Source organism: Lissotriton helveticus, chromosome 11 (assembly GCF_964261635.1).
Source record: "Lissotriton helveticus chromosome 11, aLisHel1.1, whole genome shotgun sequence".
NCBI classification, from domain to species: Eukaryota; Metazoa; Chordata; class Amphibia; order Caudata; family Salamandridae; genus Lissotriton; species Lissotriton helveticus.
The window spans coordinates 517,626,565-517,647,802 of record NC_136072.1 but is presented as its reverse complement, the minus strand read 5'-3'; the positions used below and the strand labels follow the sequence as shown (position 1 = coordinate 517,647,802).

The window sequence follows — 21,238 nt, the reverse complement described above, 5'->3', positions numbered from 1 at the left end:
CAGCTCCACCTCTAGTGACAGTCCACCACATGGTGACACTGTCTTTTTAATACTAAGATGAGCACAACAACCGTGTTTATCAAGTCAATATACATAGAAAATTAATAATAACAGCCTTTCCTGCCATTATCATAGTTTTGTGTGGCCTGAAATAGTCTTAATTGTCACAGATGTAGGAGTCTGATGGTTAGGTATTATGTTGGTGCTGCAATTGGCAGAGTTGACAGGGTATGGGTGGTGCAGACTGCAGTGGTCTTCCGAGAAGGGCCCTGGCACTTAATTTTTTTACAAATTAAGCACGGTTCCATGACCATGCTGCTGGGTTCTTAGCTAGCGAAAATGACACCCAGGGTGCCAACGTCCGCTTGTTTGGTAGATGGATTTACTGCTGCAGGCACCTGTCCAGTGGGAAGTGGACTGAGAACGCCATGCCATGTCACATAGGCCATTGGGCACTAACGACTCAGACATGCTGTCGCGTTAGCTGGCACGCTGCGCCATGATGAATCGGCGCGTTCCATTGGCCGGGGTTCTTCTAGGTTCTGGCAGTGAGGCATGGCTCGCTGATGGCTTTCACAAGTCAAGTGTTCTTTTTTTCCTTTTGAAATCTGTAAAAAAAAAAAATGAATAAAAGTCGTATTCCACCTCCTGCAAATGCCCAAAGCCTGTCCAGCTCATTTTGCAAATGTAATGAAAAGCCTGATGGTGTGCTGATTAGCATTTCTCATGCACCTTACAAAGCCAAGAGCGTTTAATAAGTGGGCTTTTCACCTGATAGAAACGTTAAGTGTTTGTTTATGAATTCTGGCTTTATTGAGAAAGAAAGCAAATGACATAGCATGCGCATTTGGTACTAATGCCTAGACTGCTATTAAAATGAACACTTGCGCCTGCCTTGCCAAGCACAGCTGAACCCCATAATTAAGCGTTTTTCTCATGCCGCAAAACCAAAATAAATAAAAATACACATTCTGAATGAGCTCCTTGATGGACAATAGTGTAGTAATGCTTAGAGGAGATGAAGTATAAATGTAAATGTCTTGAGTATTTTATTTTACACTTAGTGCAATATGGATTATTTAACCAAACTTGCCAGGCCAGGCGTGGAGTGGTGTGGCTCACTGGTTACAGGCGGCAGACCCGGAAGCAGAGAACGGCCCGGGACCAGGGTTCAATTCCCGACGCGGCAGGGTCGTGGACCAGGGTCAGCGGACTCGATAATTCTCACCTCGGTGCCTACTCTAACCAGGGATCACACTCGGCAACTCTGGGCATTAGCTTGCCTCATCTCTACAATGGCCCCCCACATTCGCCGGGGATGCCTGGTTTCACCTTGGAGATACCCAGTAAGGACCATCTCACAGGGATAGCCAGGACGGGTTCCCCAGCGGTCTACAGCGCCACGACGCCTCAGGGCATCAGTGCGCTTTACAAGACACATACCTTACAAGACACATACATTACAGGCGGTCGGTCATAGGAGGTGTGCTCATATTATGGACGTTGGGACCTAGTCAGCTGGATTCGTAACTCGTCTTCGGCACGTAAACAATTGGCTCTGGGCAAACTGCTCTTTTTCGTCTTTTCACACAAATTGTAAAAAATGGGAAATGTAAATGAGTGAAAAATAAACTGTACAGTTTGTTCCCTTCACATCTTGGTTTGCTTAATCTATTATCAGAAAGACCCAGATCGATTAAACAATTCTATTCTGTGCCCAACACATCCTGTTGGAGATGCTGCTGCAAATAAAACAAGCATTTACAATGCAACGGTTTCGCCTTTGCAAAAGTTAGAGCTATTGGCATTGTAAATGACAACATTTTTATTTATGTGTTGGTTTTAAAAACAGATAAATAAATGGCATTGTCATTTACGATGCCAATAGCTTAATCTCTCGCAAATGCCACACACACACACCCACAGAGAGCCCCCCACACAGAGCCCTCCCCACATAGAGCTCCTATAAATATATTTTAAAAAAAGGGTCCCATATCTCTCCTTAGTCCCTCTCACATACAGTTTGTTTTAAAGGGCTGGTAAAAGCAGGCTTTACTAAGCCACTCTGCTATCCACATAAAATATACAGATCTGTTCTTTGCAGCAGGCATATTAACCCTCTGATCTGCTTCATGACAAGTCAAAACTGCCACTAGACAAACCGCATCTCACTCTCTAGCAGTAACAATCACAACAGTTATCTTGACATCTTTATTACTGCCTGAAAGCTTGAGGCACAAGGAACTCTGCAGCAGTTGCTTTTCAAATTGTAAGTTATTGCTAAACACAGCGCCCCAACACCGGTCGTACCACCCTAAAGCCAGCCATGGTGTCATGTATGAGGAAAAAAACTGCCGAATCGTGTTTCAATTGCTGCTGAATTAATTTACAATCCCAGAGGAAGTTAAAAATACGGTTTGCTGCTTGTTTCCCACTATAATCTCACCGTAAAAGCGCAAACACACGAAATGCAATCCCCACATGCCTGAAATCCACAAATAATCTCCCGCACCACCCCCGGTTTTGCAGAGCGCGAACTATTTCCCCTCATGTCTGCTATTCGCTTCTGTTGGTACCGCAGAGTCTGACGTCATCTCGACCTAACCAGATTAAACTGGCCTTGGACCTCGCAGGAGCTGCGGGGTCTGAAGTTTAGAATCAAATCACAGCCCTTATTGGAAGGGGTGTTGGCATTTTAAGAGTCGCTCTGACAGTTCATTTAGTCACTAGATGTTTTGATAATTTGACAGCCAGCCTGGCGCCTTAAACAGAAAATAAACAAGTGATGGTAGGCGGGTTCCTCTGAACCACGGCGAGAGCGGTTCTCGTTTAGGTGGAAAAAGGCATTTGTAGTGTGCCAAGTGGGAAATTGCTGAAATTGACGTGCACGGCACGGACAAGGCCAGTGAAAAATCGGCCAATTGTGAGAGTGGCGGTGGAAAACGGCAGTTGCCATGTGCCAAGTGAAACTAACGTACACGACACGGGAATGGGCCAGTGACTAGTGCGGTCGAATATAAGGGCAGCGATGGTGAACAGCATACTGACCAGGGCACTTTGTTGTAGTGCGGTCACGGCGTTGGAGGGAGTTCAACTGGTGTCACTCTAAAGTAAAAACAGAAGTATGAGCGTTAGTGATTGGCGGTGACGCCTCGATTACTGCGGGATAAAAAAACGTGTGGGTAGATTACCTAGGGCGCACGAGTCAATGCGGAAACCATAATATTGTTTTAAGTTCTGGATACTTGTGGGATAACCTGCATGAAACAAAGCAATGGTGTCTTTAAGTGAGCTGGGCCGGAGGGCAGTGCGGATCACGGCAGATATTAGTAGGGGTAGAGTTTACCTTCACAGTAAATACTGGCGGCTAGTATGGCAGCGCGCTCGATGGTGCGAGCCTGTTTTGAAGCGATCCTGGAACAATAAAGGGACAGGGTCCGTGGGTCAGTTAAGCGAGAGTACGGACCTGTGCAGTGGCCGAGGGAATACCGGTAAAACTTACCGCAATGTGATCGTTGTGGGACTGATAATGATTCCCGTCTGGTCAGCGTGGTCGCTGTTGAGTGCAGCCAGGAGGGTGGTGCATGTTAATCTGCATCCTCGGTCGTAGTAAAAACTGAGGATGGACTATTTGAAGGTCCTAGACATGGCTGGAGCATGCACGCCATCTTAGAGTGGTGGCCTGGTGGGTGAGTGTGTGCCGAAAAGAGGCACGGAGGGTTTTTTGGCTCTCTGCTATTTGGCAATTTCTCAGACACATAACAATTTAACAATTTGTGACAATAAGAGGTTGAGCGGATCATGCTGTACGCTTGGCTCAAGTGCAATTGGAGGACTTGCACCTATTGAGTTTGCAGTGCATTTTTGCTCACAGATGAAGGGAAAATCAACAAGTCAGGTCCCGGGCCGGCCAGCCAATCACAGCGCGGCCCGGGAATGACGTCACGGGGGTGTCCCGGGCCGGCAGCCAATCGCAGCGCGGCCCGGGACAAAGGGGGGGGGCTTAAAAAAGCACCAGAAACGCCCCCGAATCGCGTTTTCGTGAGAAAGCGCGATTGACAGCCTCTGTCTCCCAATGGCTAGCCTCCATTTATGGAGCTAGCCAATTGGAAACAGAGGCGGTCCGAACTTCACTACTGAAAACAAAAGATTTCGATCTGGGAGGGGCTTCGCCCCTCGCCAAGTCGAAACCTAAAAAGGTGTCTGTAAAGATCTTCTTTGATCCTTTTTTGCTAAATCTGTACCATATTACCAATCCAAAAAAAATTAAAAAAAGCAAGGGAAATAAAGTGTGTTTTTGGGGATCAGACAAAGTGGTCATATCTTGGTCACATGGTGGGACATGGGTTCAGGTTCCACATGTAAAGGGTCCAGCTAGATCACATCTCTATAAAAAGCATGTGACAGCCACATGATACAGTTTCCAGACTTCTGAATGTAGGCATTAGACTGCAGTTCTAAGGGTTCATTAACCGCCTGCATAACAAGTAACTTTCCGCCTCCACTGTGTGCTACTGAATGGTGGAATCCACGGGGCCAGATAACCTGATAAAGGTAGTTGGTGGAACCTATAATCCTGATATGATCATCCATAGAAGGAGTTATCCTGATTTTCATGGCCACATTAAATCACTACAACTCCTCCCACGGAGAGCCATATCATGATACTCCATGGTGGAATTAGTCTCTTGTGGTACTTTGCTTGTGGGAGTAGTCACTCTGGTCTGATAATGCAGAAGGGTGCTTATTAACGCGTAGTAATCCATCAGAAGAGTTAACCAATGGGCATAATCTGTGCTACAAAATTAATCAAGGAAACTTCTCTTTTTTATTGCAAAAAATTTAACAGCATCATCAATTTCATCTCTAAATATATAATTCATATTACCAATTCATACAAATTATTCCTAAAACAGCATAATTAATAGATTGCAGTAAAACATCACGTCGCTAATAATACATGATGATGTGTTGTGGCGATGTATTCAAGAGGATACATATTCTCTTCTGGTAATGTATGAGTGAGGTTTTTTTCTTGTTTAATAATTAATTTATGGAGACATTCTGATGGAAATTACTGGTTAAAGATTGTATGATGCAGCAAGTGATAGAATGAAGTATTCTAATGGCCACAATCAATATTATATTATATAACTTGATGCTATGTCATCCTTGTTATGCTCTGTTCTGCTATGTTACATGTCTAGCACTCTTTCGTCATAGGTATGATCTTGTAGCAAAGTGAGCTGTCCAGTGGGTGGGCTTCTGCACAGAAGAGGATTTATCTGCATATGAGAGCACTAGTTACAGGATCTTGTCTCTTTTTAGGTCGAGCCTGGGCAGCGCATGCGCTGCGAGGCATGCTGTATTCAGTTAGGGATTTGAAGCTCCGCCCACTCTCCGCCCATATTTTTCATTGGCTTTTGTTGTTGTCCTTCATAATTCCTGGCTTCTGGTTCATTAATCGCCTTGTTAGTCCCTCCTTAGTACTGCCTTGTCTTCATTTGAAACCTCTTAGGAGGACTTGCCATATTACTTCTGTTGCTACACGGTATGTTTTTTTTCATGTGTAAGCGCTATTTTCTTTAGTGGGTTTTGCCCTATTGCAGGCATGATGTGCTTTCCTTACATTCAGCGCGCCAAGCTAGCTTTCACTTTACAAGCAGCCGGGACAATGGCGGCCGCTTCTTTGCAATGTCTTAGATCTTGCCTTCACGAGAGTTTGTGCTATTGGCATTGTAAGTGCCAATAGCTTAAACTCTCGCAAATGCGAGACCTATGGAATTGCAAATATTTTTTTTGTTGTCAAAGCCCCGATGCCGCACTTTTACATGCATGAAGGCCGCGCCCCTTTCTCCAAAAAAGCTGTGTCTAACAAAAGGTGCGCGTCTGCTATTAAAGTGAAACCGTGGCATGGGGCCTTTTACAAAACGAAATAGCTCAAACTCTCGAAAAATGCGAGACCTATTGCATTGCACTTGCTTGTTTTTCTCTGTAACGTGTCTGTGAACATTAATGTCTCTGCTTATCTCTGTATTATTCATTCTGTCTGTGTCACCCTAACTCTGTTACATTGTCGCTGTTTCTCCACTTGTCTCTCTATGAGTGCTCTGATATGTCTTAGTGTCTCTGCGTCTGTAAATCTGTGTCTCTCTGTTCGTATGTCTACGTCCCAGTCTCCCCTTATCTAATTCCATACCCTTTTGGTTTAATCTTTATGTCCTTATATCTGCTTCTGAATCTGAGTGCCTTTGTTACCCTGTGTCAATGCCTTTGTTTCCTGCTCACAGTTTGTCTCTTCCAGGTCTCACATCCCGCGCATTCATGTATCCGTTTCTCACAAGGGTGTGTGACTTTTTGATGTATCTTCAGCAGTGGCACATCCGTTATGGCGGAGGAGTATTGCCCCACTGCATGAAAACATGTAAAATAAAAAGATAATAAAACAGTTAATAAAACTGCTTTATTATCCTTTTATTTTACAGTACTGAGCCGAGTCTTGAGAGTGGGCCACCCTCTCACAGCAGCAGTAGGAGTGGTGGGCACAGGGCACTGCAAGTGCGCAAGACGGTTTGGTTATCTGTCTTAGAACAGCCAAACTGACATGCGCACTTAACCATCTCCATGCTTTTGCATGGAGAGCAGCAGGCACAGGCTCCTAGTACTTGAAGGAGCATAAAACCAGTCCACTCAACCCAATCCCAGCACTTCTCCCATGCACGGTAATACCAGCATGAGAGCAGCATCTGGATTGGCGCAGGTGAGTCTGGGAACCTGTGCAACAGCAAGAGCGGCGGGTACTTTTTTTATTTTTTTATTATTGTCCCTGCACTACTTTTCCCTGCTAGCAGCCTCCACTGTGTGTCTGGTGTTTATAGTTTGTGTGTCAATGTAGCGTTCATAAGGTTCACGGAGGGTGCTAGTGAGAAAAGGTGCATTGAATGTGCTAAAAGCTGCTGCTTTAGTTCAGATAATGACTGGTACTGTGGCAATGCCAGTCAGTTCAGGAACATTGTAATTGGCAAAGGGTAGCCATGTAGATAGAAGGGAGTGATGTTGTAGCATCCAGTGTTTCAAGCAGAAGACAAGGGTTGAGTGCAGGTGCAGTGTTGGTCCCAGTTGGTGCAAGTTCTCATTCTGGTGTAGGTACAAGTGAAGGTGTCAGTCACATACCGGGTGCTGCACTATCCATGAAGGTGTCTTTGTATTTATGAGAGGTGATTCTGGTGTGTGACTTCAGAGACTTGGATGTTAAGCCGTTGGTCCGTTGACGGCATCACTCACTGTCAGATGGGTGCCAGGGAGATGGTCAGTAACTGCTGATGAGCTGAAAGCAATAATATATTTTCAATGTGATGCCTCATGGTCCTCTATCACTGATGTGGGAACACATCACATAAACTATTTTGATTGTAATAACACTTGAGAGAAGTGCCATTGTGATGGACAGTCCACCGATGAGTTCATTCAATTAATAATTCAAATGAGGAGATTATTTCATAGATGAAGTTCTAATGAGGATTTATTCTGCCAACGTGTCCTCCCAGTAATCAACAGAGGAGCTAATTTTATGGTCTTAATCCGAGGTTGAGGTTTTTTCCGATGGAACAAATCCAAGAGTAACAGTTAATATTTTGACAGTGATAATCCATGATGAGATATAGTGCTACAACTAGAGGTGGGTGGGACAACAAATTGACTGGGTCTACCCTGCAAGAGCTGAGCTGAAGGTCTGGCTTTAAGCGCCTCTGCACAATTCGAACCCTGTAAATCTTTCCACCTACACCAAGCACCAAACCTCATGTAAAATATGATGAGGTTTATTCAAAATTCAAAAAAGTGTATTCCTTTACATGTTGAAGCTTTGACATTAATATGTTACATTCTATCACTGCACTTGGAAGTGCGTTTTGAAAGTGGCATTTTTCAATTATGAACATAGAACCGTTCCTTCCCCCAAAATGCCATTAGCGAAATAAGAGGCACGTCCATCGCACTGTGCACCCTGTACGTGGCCCAAATTCTTATAAATAGAGCAACATTATAGTCTATTAAATCAAACGTAATACGTTTTTGTACATTTGACTGTGCATTCAGATGCAGTAATGAAGAAAAAGGAGGATCAGAGAAATAAAATATTTGTCTAAGATCATACAATTTGGTTAAGTGGGGAAGCCGGGATTAATCTCATGTTTTTTGTTTTCTTTTCACTTCAAACAAACTGGCCACTAAATGGCTTATTCGTCTCACTTTTTACCTCCGTTATTAATGGTTTGAGCGAGGAAGGAAGGCAGAAACCACATGAAGGCTTGGCTCTTTTGGTCTCAATGTTCCAGGAGTACCTTGAGCTGAGTCAGAGCCAGGCATTTGACTGGAGCTTCCAGTGGCTCACCCACCTCTACCTACAACTGAGTCCATAGCTTGGCTGCTTTGCCTGAGCCCTTCACAGAAGTTTCGTTAGCTATTCAAAGAGTGAAAGAGAGGTGGGCAATGCTTGACCTGATTTAATTCAGATATATCTCATTTACTTTCAAATACTTAAAGCTATAGTGACTATTGGCTGTTCAGTGAGGCTTTTCCCAGTGCAAAGGTCTCACACTGAAACTAGGAGTGCATTTACATGCATGTCATACAAAGCATTGACTCACAGGGGCGTGGCTATGAGTGTGGTGAGCAGTTGGAGTGGCATTAGGACCCAGAGATGTGAAGAGCCCACTGGTCCTCATTATGGCTGTATTTTAACCGCATGCGCGCTAGCGGTTTTCCCGCTGCGTGCTGCGTTTCGCAAAAAGCCGCGTTACATGACGAGCTCAGCTCGTCATCAGCGCACGGCACGTTACGCTCATGATGAGCTGAGCTCGTCATCAGCCCCGAAGGGGTTAATCACCAAGTGCAAAGTTGGTGACCTTTTTACTTGCTTATATTAGGACCCAGAAAAAGTTGCTATGCCTGTGCTAGCTCATGCGTGACCGGCTAGATGTGAGGACCAACACAGACCTGCTTGTACTTGCAGCTAGTCTCAGAACCTCACTGAGCAGGGCTCTCAAGCACAGTCTGAGAATAAATTCAAGCTATGTCCCAGAAATAAGATTGACTTGCTTTCCCACTTTGAAGAAATGTATTATACATAGGCTAAAATAAGAATATGCACATTTTGCCCAGTGATTCCATAAAGAGGTGGTTGCTCCTGTAGGAATGGCTCCCCGCGTGAAGCAGGTCTCTTAGCAAGAATGGCTCTGCTGGGCGAAGGGAATTTCAATGTGTAAGAGTCTAGTTCTTGTCTCTTGACATGTGGGGTGGATTTGCGGCACAAATGCACACGCGGGGCTGCACTGCCTCTTTCCGCTTTCTTTTTGATTATTTTTCTGCTGAGCACAACTTGTCAGCTCCACCACCGCCTGACTTATAACAGCTGCCACAAGCCATTCTCATGGGAAATCTTTCCTAGCAGAATAAGGCACATACGTTGCTCGCCTGGTGCATGAGCCGGAGAGGCAGGGAGAAGAAAGTCATTGGAGGTACGTGTTATTAGGGAAAAGTATTCGTTGCAATCAAAAAGGCCACATTTCGCGAGCTCGTCGTGATTACAAGTCCTGAAATTCAGTCAACCAAAGAGCCGCAAATGAACATTAGAACAGGTCTGCTCCGATTAGAAAGCAGCACCATGGTAACCATAGCAGTCATCCAGCCCGTCTCACTGCAGTCAGCTAACAAAGCAGACAGAGGATTGAATATGCTACACTTGTCTTGAAAGACTGTTTTATGCCCCACAAAGTGCTTCATTCTAACACTGATTTCATTCCCCGGACATAGGGATAAGTGGTCGGGTGAGAATCGCCCTTGTCAATTCTTGAACCTTCTTCAAGCGCGTAGAGGGCTGATCATGTGGAAATGTGACCCCCATAACAAAACTGATGCTCAATGAAGCAATGGACAGTATAGTCTTGGACACCAATGTGGCATATTAACCTCTACCGCGCTAGCGGGTTTTCCCGCTGTGCGCTGAAATTTGAAAATCGCGCGTATCGTGACAAAGCCAGCTCGTCATCCGCGTAGCGCAGGTAACTCCCATGACGAGCTGGCTTTGTCATCAGCGCTCAAGGGGTTAAAAGTGGGAGGAGATTTCAGAAAGACGAGGGAGGGGCTCAAGCCCTCAGCAGAAGTGACAATGAAACTGTGGAAATCAGACAGATGGGAAATGGAAGAATGGCTGTGTATTGAGGGGAAAGTGAGAGGAATAAACAGAACATTAACATCTATCATAAAAGAGTGTAAACACCAGGCTTCTGGTTACATTTGACTGGATTGCCTTTTGGATCCAATACAAAATGCGGTTTTATTCAGCCGAAGTACAGTTTAGAAATATTTTAAAATGTGTTTCCTGAGGATCCAGGGGCAAAGGAGGAAATTTATTTGATCCCAAATGGTCTTTGGAAAGTATGGAATACCATTGACATATGTCACATTCAATCCCTCAGCCACCCAATTGCTGTAAATACTGATGGCTTCATGCCCAGATCACTAAGGGCAGCTACATTTTGAAACAGTTTGGAAGTTTTGATAGAATATGCCTAGAAGAGTTTGATTTGGTGGTTATGGACAGCTCAAGATAGGTATCAGAAAGGGGCTGTATGTGTTTCCAACAGTTCATGGGTTTTGGGGTAGAATAAACACAGGACTGTAACAATACGAAGGTCATCTGTGATCATATGTAGGACTTAGTAGAAGAACGCTCTATTGTAGTTAATTTGGGAAATGGATAAGAAGAAGGCTGTCCCAAAGAATTGTTTGTAAACCGTTTAATCTTTGGATTGGACGTATGTGGTGTTAAGTGTAATTGTTTTTGGTGAGTGTATTTATGTGGTTTGGTGCTGAATTATATGGTGTGGATTGTACATTTGTGGATTTGAATTGTGTGGCATAGAACTGTGTGCATAGCTTTACATTTTTGGTGACAGATAAGCAAATAGGAGCTTTGCTTTAGATCAGTGTCTTTGGGTGTTAAAAGAAATGAAAAACTGATGTCTGGTCATATAAATGGAGCCCATATGGGGCTCCTTGTAAATATGTTTATAGGCAGGATGGAGTAGCTATAGAGGAAAAAGAGTTGCCACCTACCAGAGAGAGAAGGTATTGGAAGAGTTTGCCACAGAAAGAAAGAGGCAGATGGTCCCACCTACCAGAGGAGAGAAGCTATTGCAATATATATTATGTATACATGTAAATACAGTGCACATTGTATATTTCTATCTGTAAACCACACATTTGTGTACATCTACAAATTGCTTCAACGCTGTGAATGTGAAGGCAGAACATGAGCTAACGTTTTCAAAATAATGCACACATCTACAAATATTCTATAATACCTTTCATGAAATAAAACACAAGATGAGGAACGCAAATCATGCTGTAAAATGTGACACACTCCTGTGACCCTTTATATTTAGAACTCTAACTTAATCTCAGTGATGCTGCTCTTGGGATTCATAATAATATAGAACCCGTGCCTTGAGACCAGAGAGTAATTTTACTAGCAGGGATCTCAGAGGTTTGTGTTTTGTTTTTATTAGTCCTCTGAAGCAGCCTCCAGACTGAAAGAGAACTGTACAGAAAAATATATAAATCAAAATGGAATAACAAAATTGGAATTTTTAAAAGAACATTCAAATGTTATTTTACTTATTGTACTTTACTTGAATCTTTTTCAAATATTAAGGGACAGTTGACCTTGTAAATGCCTCAAAGAAATAACCTTTTAAAACAAAGGGCAGGAAAGTTTTCTTGACACATTTGAAAGGCCACTTTTTCAAGATGTAAAGAAATATTGTTGAGTTTAATGTTATAATTGTGCAGTGCAAACACTCTGAAATACTTGCTATTGCAGTCTTCTTTGTGGTTCCAGCGGCTCCAGCATCTTTTACAAATGACCATCCCTGTATTTCACACCTGGTCCTTTGAACCCTGGTGGTGAAGCCAGGTGAAACACTGTGAAAGGTCCTGTCTTGACCCGACCCTTAGGCTTATAAGAAAATATTTCTGAGGCCTAAGACCTATGAACCTTACTAAGGTGGCTGGCTCCTATGCGCCCCAAGTTGAATCGGTGTCACCAGATAGTTAGTTTCTGGAAAATGAGTTAATGTGATTAATTAAATTGACATTTTATAAAAGTGTTCATCTATCTCGGAAAGTGGTGTCCTGGCGCTAAGAAAAGAACACTATGGGGCTTATTTACAAGGCACTTGCGCCACTTTTGCGTCATTTTTAACATGAGAAAAGTGGCGCAAAAGAGGCGCAAGTGGCTTGGAAATCTGCCCCTATGTCCCACCTTATCAGAGAGCAGCAAATAAGTGTGTTTTCGTAGCTTCGGAAACTTTACCAAATTCTTTAACTCTATTTAGGTTATGGTATTGCACTTCTCCAAAGTCTCTCGTGCAGCATAACTCAAAGACTCGAAAAGAACCAGGGACTTTGCATTGCTGCTGTGTGTATGTAACAGTTCCATGCATGTGTTTGGAAAGCTTTTCCTGTTAGTTCCTGTGCTGTTGCTGCAGTATGTGTGTTACAGTATGCAGCTTGCCGAGTTGCAAGTTTTCTGCGCGTACAGGGGAAGCTTAGACTGCTATTCCCACTGCCATTACTGTTCTGTGTATCTGAGGGAAGCTTGCCCTGCTGGCTCTCATACTGTACCTGTATTGTGAAGGCGCTGACACAAAAATTTAACCAGGCACTCCACAAAGCTGAACTATTCCAGACTCACTTGCTAACAGACTTTTCCTAACAAGTTCACTTTCACAGATTTCAATTATTGAGGCCACTACCACAGAACATCAACCACATTTCCCCCGCCTTTGGGTGTATTTTTTTTTTGACACTGCTGTGTTCCTCACTTTTAGCGCCAAAGGAATCTCATAAAATACAATAGCGACACTATAAAACTCACGAATAAACAAAGCACGCTGTGTTGAAGAGAAATGTGATTGCGTCATGACTAAGGAAAGAGTCAAATATGGGCAAGTAGCTACGTGGAGTGCAACACAGCAATGTAGGGACTGCTCCGGTTGAGATGAAATACCTTCTGGGAGGCAGCGGTGTAGCCCTAGTCTCAGCTGCTGGAGCAGCGATGGCATTTGATGAGACCTGTAGCGGTCTCCTGGCTCCACAAGCGGGTAGGGGAGGGCCATGGCACTCTGGAACACATACTAGGTATCTTGCTGCCGCCATTCGAGTGTAGAGTGTGGTTTAGATGTGGAGCACAGAACGGCCTCTTTATATTCAGCTCCGGGCCGGGGCCGCACAACTGGGTGCTGAAGCCGAACACGCACCAACACAAGCAGGAACAAGCAGTGACCTCTCAGAGGGGTGGTAGGGGCAAGCAAACAGCGCTGTGGGAGGGGTGAGGGGTTGTGTGGGATGGCACTGTGCAATTAAGTGACGGACAAAGCTGAAAAATGAAGCAGCCGCAAATGTTTTATGCAGGAAGAAAACAAAACAGAACCCTTAACACGAGCAGAGGCAGGCCAACAAAAGAAAGAGCGATATCGAAAGTTTCCTATATAACCTGAAGAGTAAGAGCACATGTATCAGGGGCAGTCATCATGGAAGGATACAATAGTCCAAAAGGAGGGACGAATAAGCGTATTCACCAAACAAAAGCTGGCATTTACAAGAGGATTTTTGTAAACTTAACCAGTGGAAAAAATGGGTGTTGCTTGAAGCCCATATTGTAGGTACAGCATGTCTCAAAGAGACAGCGTATATGCACTGCCTAGGCAAGACCTAAAAAACGTTAGGCATAAGGCCACAGCCACATGAAATTGGACCCTACTTTCCCTCCCCCCCTCCTCGTCTCCTCGACAACCTCCAAACAAGCCTCTCTTTTCCACTGATAGATGTGTTCTGGCTTTCTCTTCTAATTCACATGTGTCGACAGCTGGTGTGTATTTGCTCAAAGGCTCCCTGATCGATCTGGTTGAAAGGGCAAAAAACTATTTAATAATCAGTACTGTTTCTATTTTTTGGCTGTCAGCATGTTTGCACCAAGCCTCCAGAACACTGCACCCTGAGCGAAGCAGCAGGTGCAAAGAGGAAGTTAATTTTTTACCTCAGAAGGCTGACATGCACAGACATTCAGCCCAGCCCTTCGCCTCTTTCAAAATTGAATTAATATTTGAAAAATATTTGCGGAGAAATTATTGCAAGCCTATAATGACTTCTTAAAATACTAAAACTCATTTTCACTGCAGTGAAATCAATTTTGCGGCTAGAATATTGATTTTTCTGCAAACAGTATAAAGTGGGCCTGATGTTAAAATGTTAATAATAATTAAAGAAATATATATTCTGAGCTGTGTCAGCAAAGGAACACAGAGTACAGTACCCTGCGAAGTGGAAAACATAAGCTGCTGCACACCAGTACATCACTTAGAGATTATGTATGATTTCTTTTTGAAATAATTAGATTTGTTACTGAAGTTGCTGGCTCCCTACCCGTTGCAAGCACAACCTGGTTCCATGTTTTTTAAAACTTCTAATGCTGTTTGATCTCCATTAGGATGCCAGGCGATGCTCCTCATTAAAGTTATTGTAGTAGGCAATCTATATGTGTGTGTGTGTGTGTGTATGTGTGTGTGTATATATATATATATATATATATATATATATATATATATATATGTGTGTGTTTGTATATATGTATATACATGTAAGTATATATATACTTATATAGATACATATATGTGTGTTCTTTAAAAAACAAAGGTTAGAGGGACATTATAATTGGGTTCAGTTATCTCAAGTACCTGTCACTCGTGCCCTAAGTTATCTAAGGGGAGAGGTTGTGGCTTAACCGCTAGGGCAGTCAACCTCAATTCTCGGGATCCAAGTTCGAGTCTCGGCAGCGACATTCAACATCCTGTGATTCTGAGCAACTCACTTAGGGCCATATGTATGAACACATTTTCCCATAGACACAAAATGGGTAAAACCTTTTGATACATCTGGAACTTAATCTCCCTGTGCCTACCAAAAATGAATGTTTCCTTGTGTAACACAACTGGTGCTCATGTAAACTGCTCTGATACCTTCGGGTCAAGTTCGCGCTATATAAAACTCCTTAAAAAAAAAGAAAAAGTATAACTCCCGCCCCTGAAATGCACTGTTTTCTCATTAATAACTTTACAGCAAGTGTTGCACTCATAATGATGTTATAGAAGATGTTATCAGTGATGTAATATGGGTGGTCATTAGCAGTGCATGGTGAGGGTGCAGGTTATAGTTGCCTTAGGGTAAAGGTTATAGTTACCTGAGATAACTAGAACTATAATTGCGATGGTTTTGTATAGGTTAAATCTTAACATAATTAGAACATCCCTTTAACTTTTGGTTTTTCAGTGAATTTCTAATTTTTTTTTAGTTCTCTTTCTTTACTATAAAGTTCATTTAAACTTTGTATTTTTAGTTAATTTGTAGTTATAAAATAAATTTAAAGTAATATTTAATTACCATATGGAAAATTAGTCTAACTGCCACTGCACACGCCCACGGCTAGGATCTGAGGTCAACCCCGCAAAGGCAGCCAACCCAGGAGGGGGGCACGCAGCCCCCCCTTTAGGCAGATTGGGCTCTGGGGACCCCATCCCCATAGCCTGGCACATTATGTGGGGGAGGGGATATGTGTCCTCCCCGGGCTGATTTAGGCCCCAAGGACCCACCCCAGAGGCCTGGCATTTTTTTTATGGGAGGGAGTACATGGGCCCAATCTCCAGGACATTTTTGGCCTGAGTGACCCCATCACCAGGGCCCTCAACTGGATTATAGGGGAGAAGGGCATGCAACTCAACCCGGGGGATGATTTCGGCCCCAGGAACCCAAACTCCCGGAGCCTGGTCATATTGTAAAGGGGGAGCAAGCCTGCAGCCCCCCTCCCAGGCCAATTTTGCCCTGGGGACCCTATCACTTGGGGCCCTTCACCGTTTTTATATTGAGAATGGGGCACACAAAACCAATTTGGCCCCGGGTACCCCATACCCGGGGCCTGGCCAATTACTAAAGGGGGAGAGGGGCCACATGGCCTGGGACTCCATCCCCCATGGCCTGGCCAAGAAAAGGTGGGCGCCATGGAGCATGCTGAGGGTACCCAGTGCATCCTCGTGGGGGCTGTGGGGGGAGCCTTAAGGCCCCTGCTGCCTCAGCCAGCTCCCTATATCTAGAGGGACCCAACATTGCTCCTGCCCACAGGGATCTGCTAAAAATGCTGCTCCCTGTGGGCGGGAACAATATTCAGAAATGTTTCCCTGCCTGCATCACTGCGGGCAGGGAAACAGATCTGAAGTATGTTCCCAGCTAGCGGGTGCATTTTTCAAGCTCCCGTCAGCTGTTAGCAGACGTTATGTTGGCTCTCGCTTGGCAGGAGCTTTGAAATTGCTCCAGCCAAGATAGAGCAAACACAGGTTTCTCTGCCGCGCCAGTACGAGCAAGGACACCTCTATGTCCAAGGGATGGGCATCCCAGGTCATTGCAGGAGCCGGCATTGGGTCGATGGGGTCTCCAGTGCCATAAATGTCTCCAGGAGGTGGGCTACACAGCCGCCTCCTCTTTCTAATTGCAGCCTTTCTTCTTAACCCACCCACCCAGGCATCAACCTACCTGCCTCAGACTGTCTGTTATTACCACACTGTCTGAAATCAGTATGCTTCGATTCTTCTGCAGACCCTTCCTCTTCTGTACACTTCCTAGCATCCCCACACTGTCTCGCTTTCAGGCACTTTCCGCCTTTTGTAAACTGCCTTTTTAATGGAGTCATTTTGGAGTCCCCGATAACTACATAACCTTACACTGTACTGTTTCTCCACACTGTCCATTGTCCCATAACGTTCGCCCAACACTGTCCTGTCATGCTGATCTTTTTCTATTATACATTGTAAAAGTGGCTTTTCAAAGCCAGCCAAGGGACAAGCTCTGAAAGAATTTTTCTTACTAGTGGATTTGACAACGTAGATGAGTTTTCTACCTCTGTAAAAGCTACTAGACACTAACAGCTAGATGCATCAAACAAAAATCCGCTCGCAAAGGGGCAGATTCTCAGAATCTGCCCCTTTGCGACCAGTATTTTTGCATTTGGGATGCATCATCCCAAATGCAAAAATCTCAAATTGAGAAATCGCTAAATTGCAATTATTTGCATTTAAGGAATCTCAAATTGAGATTCCTTAAATGCAATGCATGAAAGTTTTAAAAATAGCGAATTAGCTAATAGGGCACGCAAATTACCATGAAGTACAACTTCATGGTAATTTGCAAAAACTTTGAAAAATGCACTAAAGTGCATTTTTCAAAGTTTCAAGTTGTGCACACACATGCCCTAAGGGCATGTGTGTGCGCAACATATGTGCACAGATCAATTTCAGGGGGTGCAACAGGGTGTCCTTTGGACACCCCTGCACTATAGAAATCGCAAACAATTTGTGATTCGCTAATTACGATTCGCAAATTGAGATTGTCTTCCCTTTCATTCCTATTGGCCTCTAGGCCCATAGGAATGAATGGGGAGGTGTTCCTTAATTGCGACTCGCAATTTGCGAGTCGCAATTAAGGAATTCTAAGAAATCGCTATTTTTTTAGTGATTTCTTGATGCATTCCATTTTGCTATTCCTTAATAGCGAATTGGTATTTTTCGCTATTAAGGAATCGCAAAATGGGTTGTTGATGCATCTGGGGGTAAATCCCCGTGCCTGACTTTCAACAAATGGTCTAAGGGACACAGTAATACAATTCCCATTTGTTAACCAATCCTGTCATATAAAGAGCCGATGGACTCTGTGAGGAAACATAGGAGGGCCGAACTAGAAACTAAAATCAGCTCTGGCAAAAATATCAAACTTGCCCAACAGTGCAGAAGTTTGCAAGTGGAAGTGGGTCATGAAGTTGTGGTTGGGTCATAGCTGCCCATCCTTCTCTAAAAACACCTCATAGCCTGCTACCCACAGCAGAATAATCAGAGAGGCAGAATGGTCAGTACTGCTCTGGATTATGACATCCCTGTAACATGAATCGACTTCAGGCACACCGGCCCAAAGGCAGACAGGTTCCTCAGGAACATCAATGGTTATGGGACTGATTCATACAACTCTCAGGAACACACTGGCACAACAAAGGCCTTGTCAGCCCCCGCGGTGCGGAGGCCAAACTCCAGGGGGCTCCCTCAGCCCAGTACTCTGGTCAGAGAGCTCCTGATTGAGTCCAGAGGGGGCCCCTCCACGTACCGTTCAGGGGTGGTCCCTTCAAGTTTTGTTATGCCAGTGCAGGAGCAACTAACCTGTGACAGACACCCAACCCACTCAGGTCACTTTCAGATGCCCTGGCCTTCCGATGAATCTAAAATAGTCCTGATTGCTCAGTCCCTACCAATATAAAACTTTCCATCTGCAACTAGATCACAAATCACCTTACATTGCCAAGAACGCTGGAAGATTCGCCCATTGCATTCAAGAGCGGGTTATATTTTTGCATCCATTTGTAACTCATGCATTTCTGCTTGTCAGGGTAAACGTACTCCTATATAGTGGCCCACAGGATGTGTATGCCGATGCAGTACAGAAATGTGCGGCTGTGTTGACTAAATTATGTGGCAACAAACAGCAATAGAAAGAGCTATATAATGTTTTCTCTATTTTTCATTTTAAAACACTCTACAACCAGCTGACCAAAAAAGCCACAACACTGGTTTACCACCAGAATACAGCAATCAAAAACTAAAAGGTGAAAAGTTAATCTATTCAAAGATACTTTTTTAGCTACCTTTTGGTTAATATGATCACGAAACATCTTTTGTTGAAATCTGCCATTGATACAGCATGTGGTGAATATATGGCAAGTGTGGTATTTCCGTAAATATTCAGAAAAACCCAGGACTGCGGTATTGCATAATACCTTTGGTCCTGACTATAGAGCATTAGGATGCAAAACATTCACTAGACATCTCATCTCTGTCCGTTTGTAATTGTACACAGAGAGGCAGACATAAGGCTGTTGGTAACCATCTGTTCTCCTGCACACGGCTGCTCCTCTATCGCCCACCACACCAATACCTGACTGATAAGGAATGCTAGGAGAGTTTTGCCTGAATAAACTTTTAAAAGTGAGAAATCCATTTTTTTCATCCATAACGAACTGTAACAGCTTTGGAAGACTGACTTGTCAGCAGGAGGGGAAATACTTGGTGATGAAGAGGACAAGGACTTCTGAGCAGCTTTTGTAGCCATCCTTCCATGGTTTCAAATTATACATTTTTACAAAAACACCCATTTTGTTTTTAGGTCAGATGTTTCCCAAGACCATTTGTGTTTAATAAAACAATATACTATACTTTAACAAGCATTTACAATGCAACGGTTTCGCCTTTGGAGAAGTTAGAGCTATTGGCATTGTAAATGACAAAATTTGTATTTATGTGTTGGTTTTGAAAACAGATAAATAAATGGCATTGTCATTTACATTGCCAATAGCTTAATCTCTCGCAAATGTGAGAACTATTGTACCCTACGGACGAGCTCAGCAGACAGCAATTACTACCACACACACACACACCCAGAGCCAGCCACACACACCCAGAGCCAGCCACACACACCCAGAGCCAGCCACACACACCCAGAGCCAGCCACACCCAGAGCCAGCCACACACACCCAGAGCCAGCCACACCCAGAGCCAGCCACACACACCCAGAGCCAGCCACACACACCCAGAGCCAGCCAGAGCCATACACACACACCCAGAGCCCCCCCACACACACAACCAGAGCAGTCACATACACACACCCACTGGAGCAGTCACACACACACACACACCCACTGGAGCAGTCACACACACACACACACTGGAGCAGTCACACACACACACACACACTGGAGCAGTCACATACACACACACACACACTGGAGCAGTCACATACACACACACACACTCTGGAGCAGTCACATACACACACACTCTGGAGCAGTCACATACACACACACCCTGGAGCAGTCACACACACACACACACCCAGGAGCAGTCACACACACACATAGCTTGCTTAAAATAATGATATATATGTATACTGTTTTGTAAAGTGTAGTACTAAATCTGTGAACACATTTTTTTTTAAATCTGATTAGTATTAAATGTTTGTTGCTAGGGACTGGAAGTATTCCACAAGCAATTACCAACAGTCTGATTCACACAGAGAAAACAGATTGAACTATGGCAAATCCGTTCTAGCCAGGGACAATTTTTCCTCTATACTCCCACTAGAAGATAACATTTGATTAGCAGCCAAGATTATACTCTGGAAACAGGTTCCATCATATCCCTCGCACATCTCAAGACCTAAACTTGCTTCTGAAAGATGCAAGATTCAAACTATGCTCCTCTGCCACAAGTTCATAAAACATAATAGGAAGCACTGTGCCTAGAAGTTACCCAATTTCAAAACGCCCACTGCAAGATAACAATTTTTCTCAGGACAGCTGTGTCGGATTGAAATTCCATTATCCTTCCCTTTATCTTCTTCGGGAAACACCACAAGCCACACCTACTCAAATAGTTCCTCAACTAAAATCAACATTAAGATTAAGACATTATCTTTCCAAGTTCTACTCTCCTACATCAGCTGTTTGTTTCATGTTGACATAGTCATGTTGATCCCTATTTGTTACATTTACATGTAAAGTGCTTTAATTTGTGCTCTAGAAAGTTCAAACAAATGGCATTTACCCACCTTCTTTAATAGTGCTCTCACTCCATTCAACCAGAGTACTCCTTATACACTTTGCCTCCTTACACCTCCAACATCTGCCCTCAACTGCCTCTCCGTCAGTTTTTATATTGCTTTTCACCTTTCAACCCTTAATAAGCGTGAGATCATGTCTATACTATATTTTGCCTTTTTGGAAACTGCGGAATACCTTGCACCACACAACTGGCTGTATTTCTATTGTTCTTGAGCTTCTTTATTGTGTTTATTCTCCAACACTATTTTTACTGAAAAGCACGAATTAATATGCACTTCATGAATCTGTTATTTTTAGCCGTTCAGATGGGCCAATGAGTTAAACTCTCGCTTCTGGCATAAGATTTGCATGTTAAGGACTAGGATTCCTGCTAGGCAGACTCAGCCTTTCATACTTCCAACATCGGTAACTTGGTTACCATTGAATTTGGTAATAAGCAACCTATCTACCTTATAGGCTTAGCAAAAGCAG

The 21,238-nt window shown here is 43.7% G+C and overlaps 1 protein-coding gene across 1 annotated transcript in view; it reads left to right on the top strand.

Annotated features, from left to right (window-relative positions):
* The window catches only part of UNC5D (unc-5 netrin receptor D), a 1,369,357-nt gene that overhangs the window by 337,113 nt on the left and 1,011,006 nt on the right, over window positions 1-21,238 (top strand). The gene's annotated exons all lie outside the window — the stretch shown is intronic.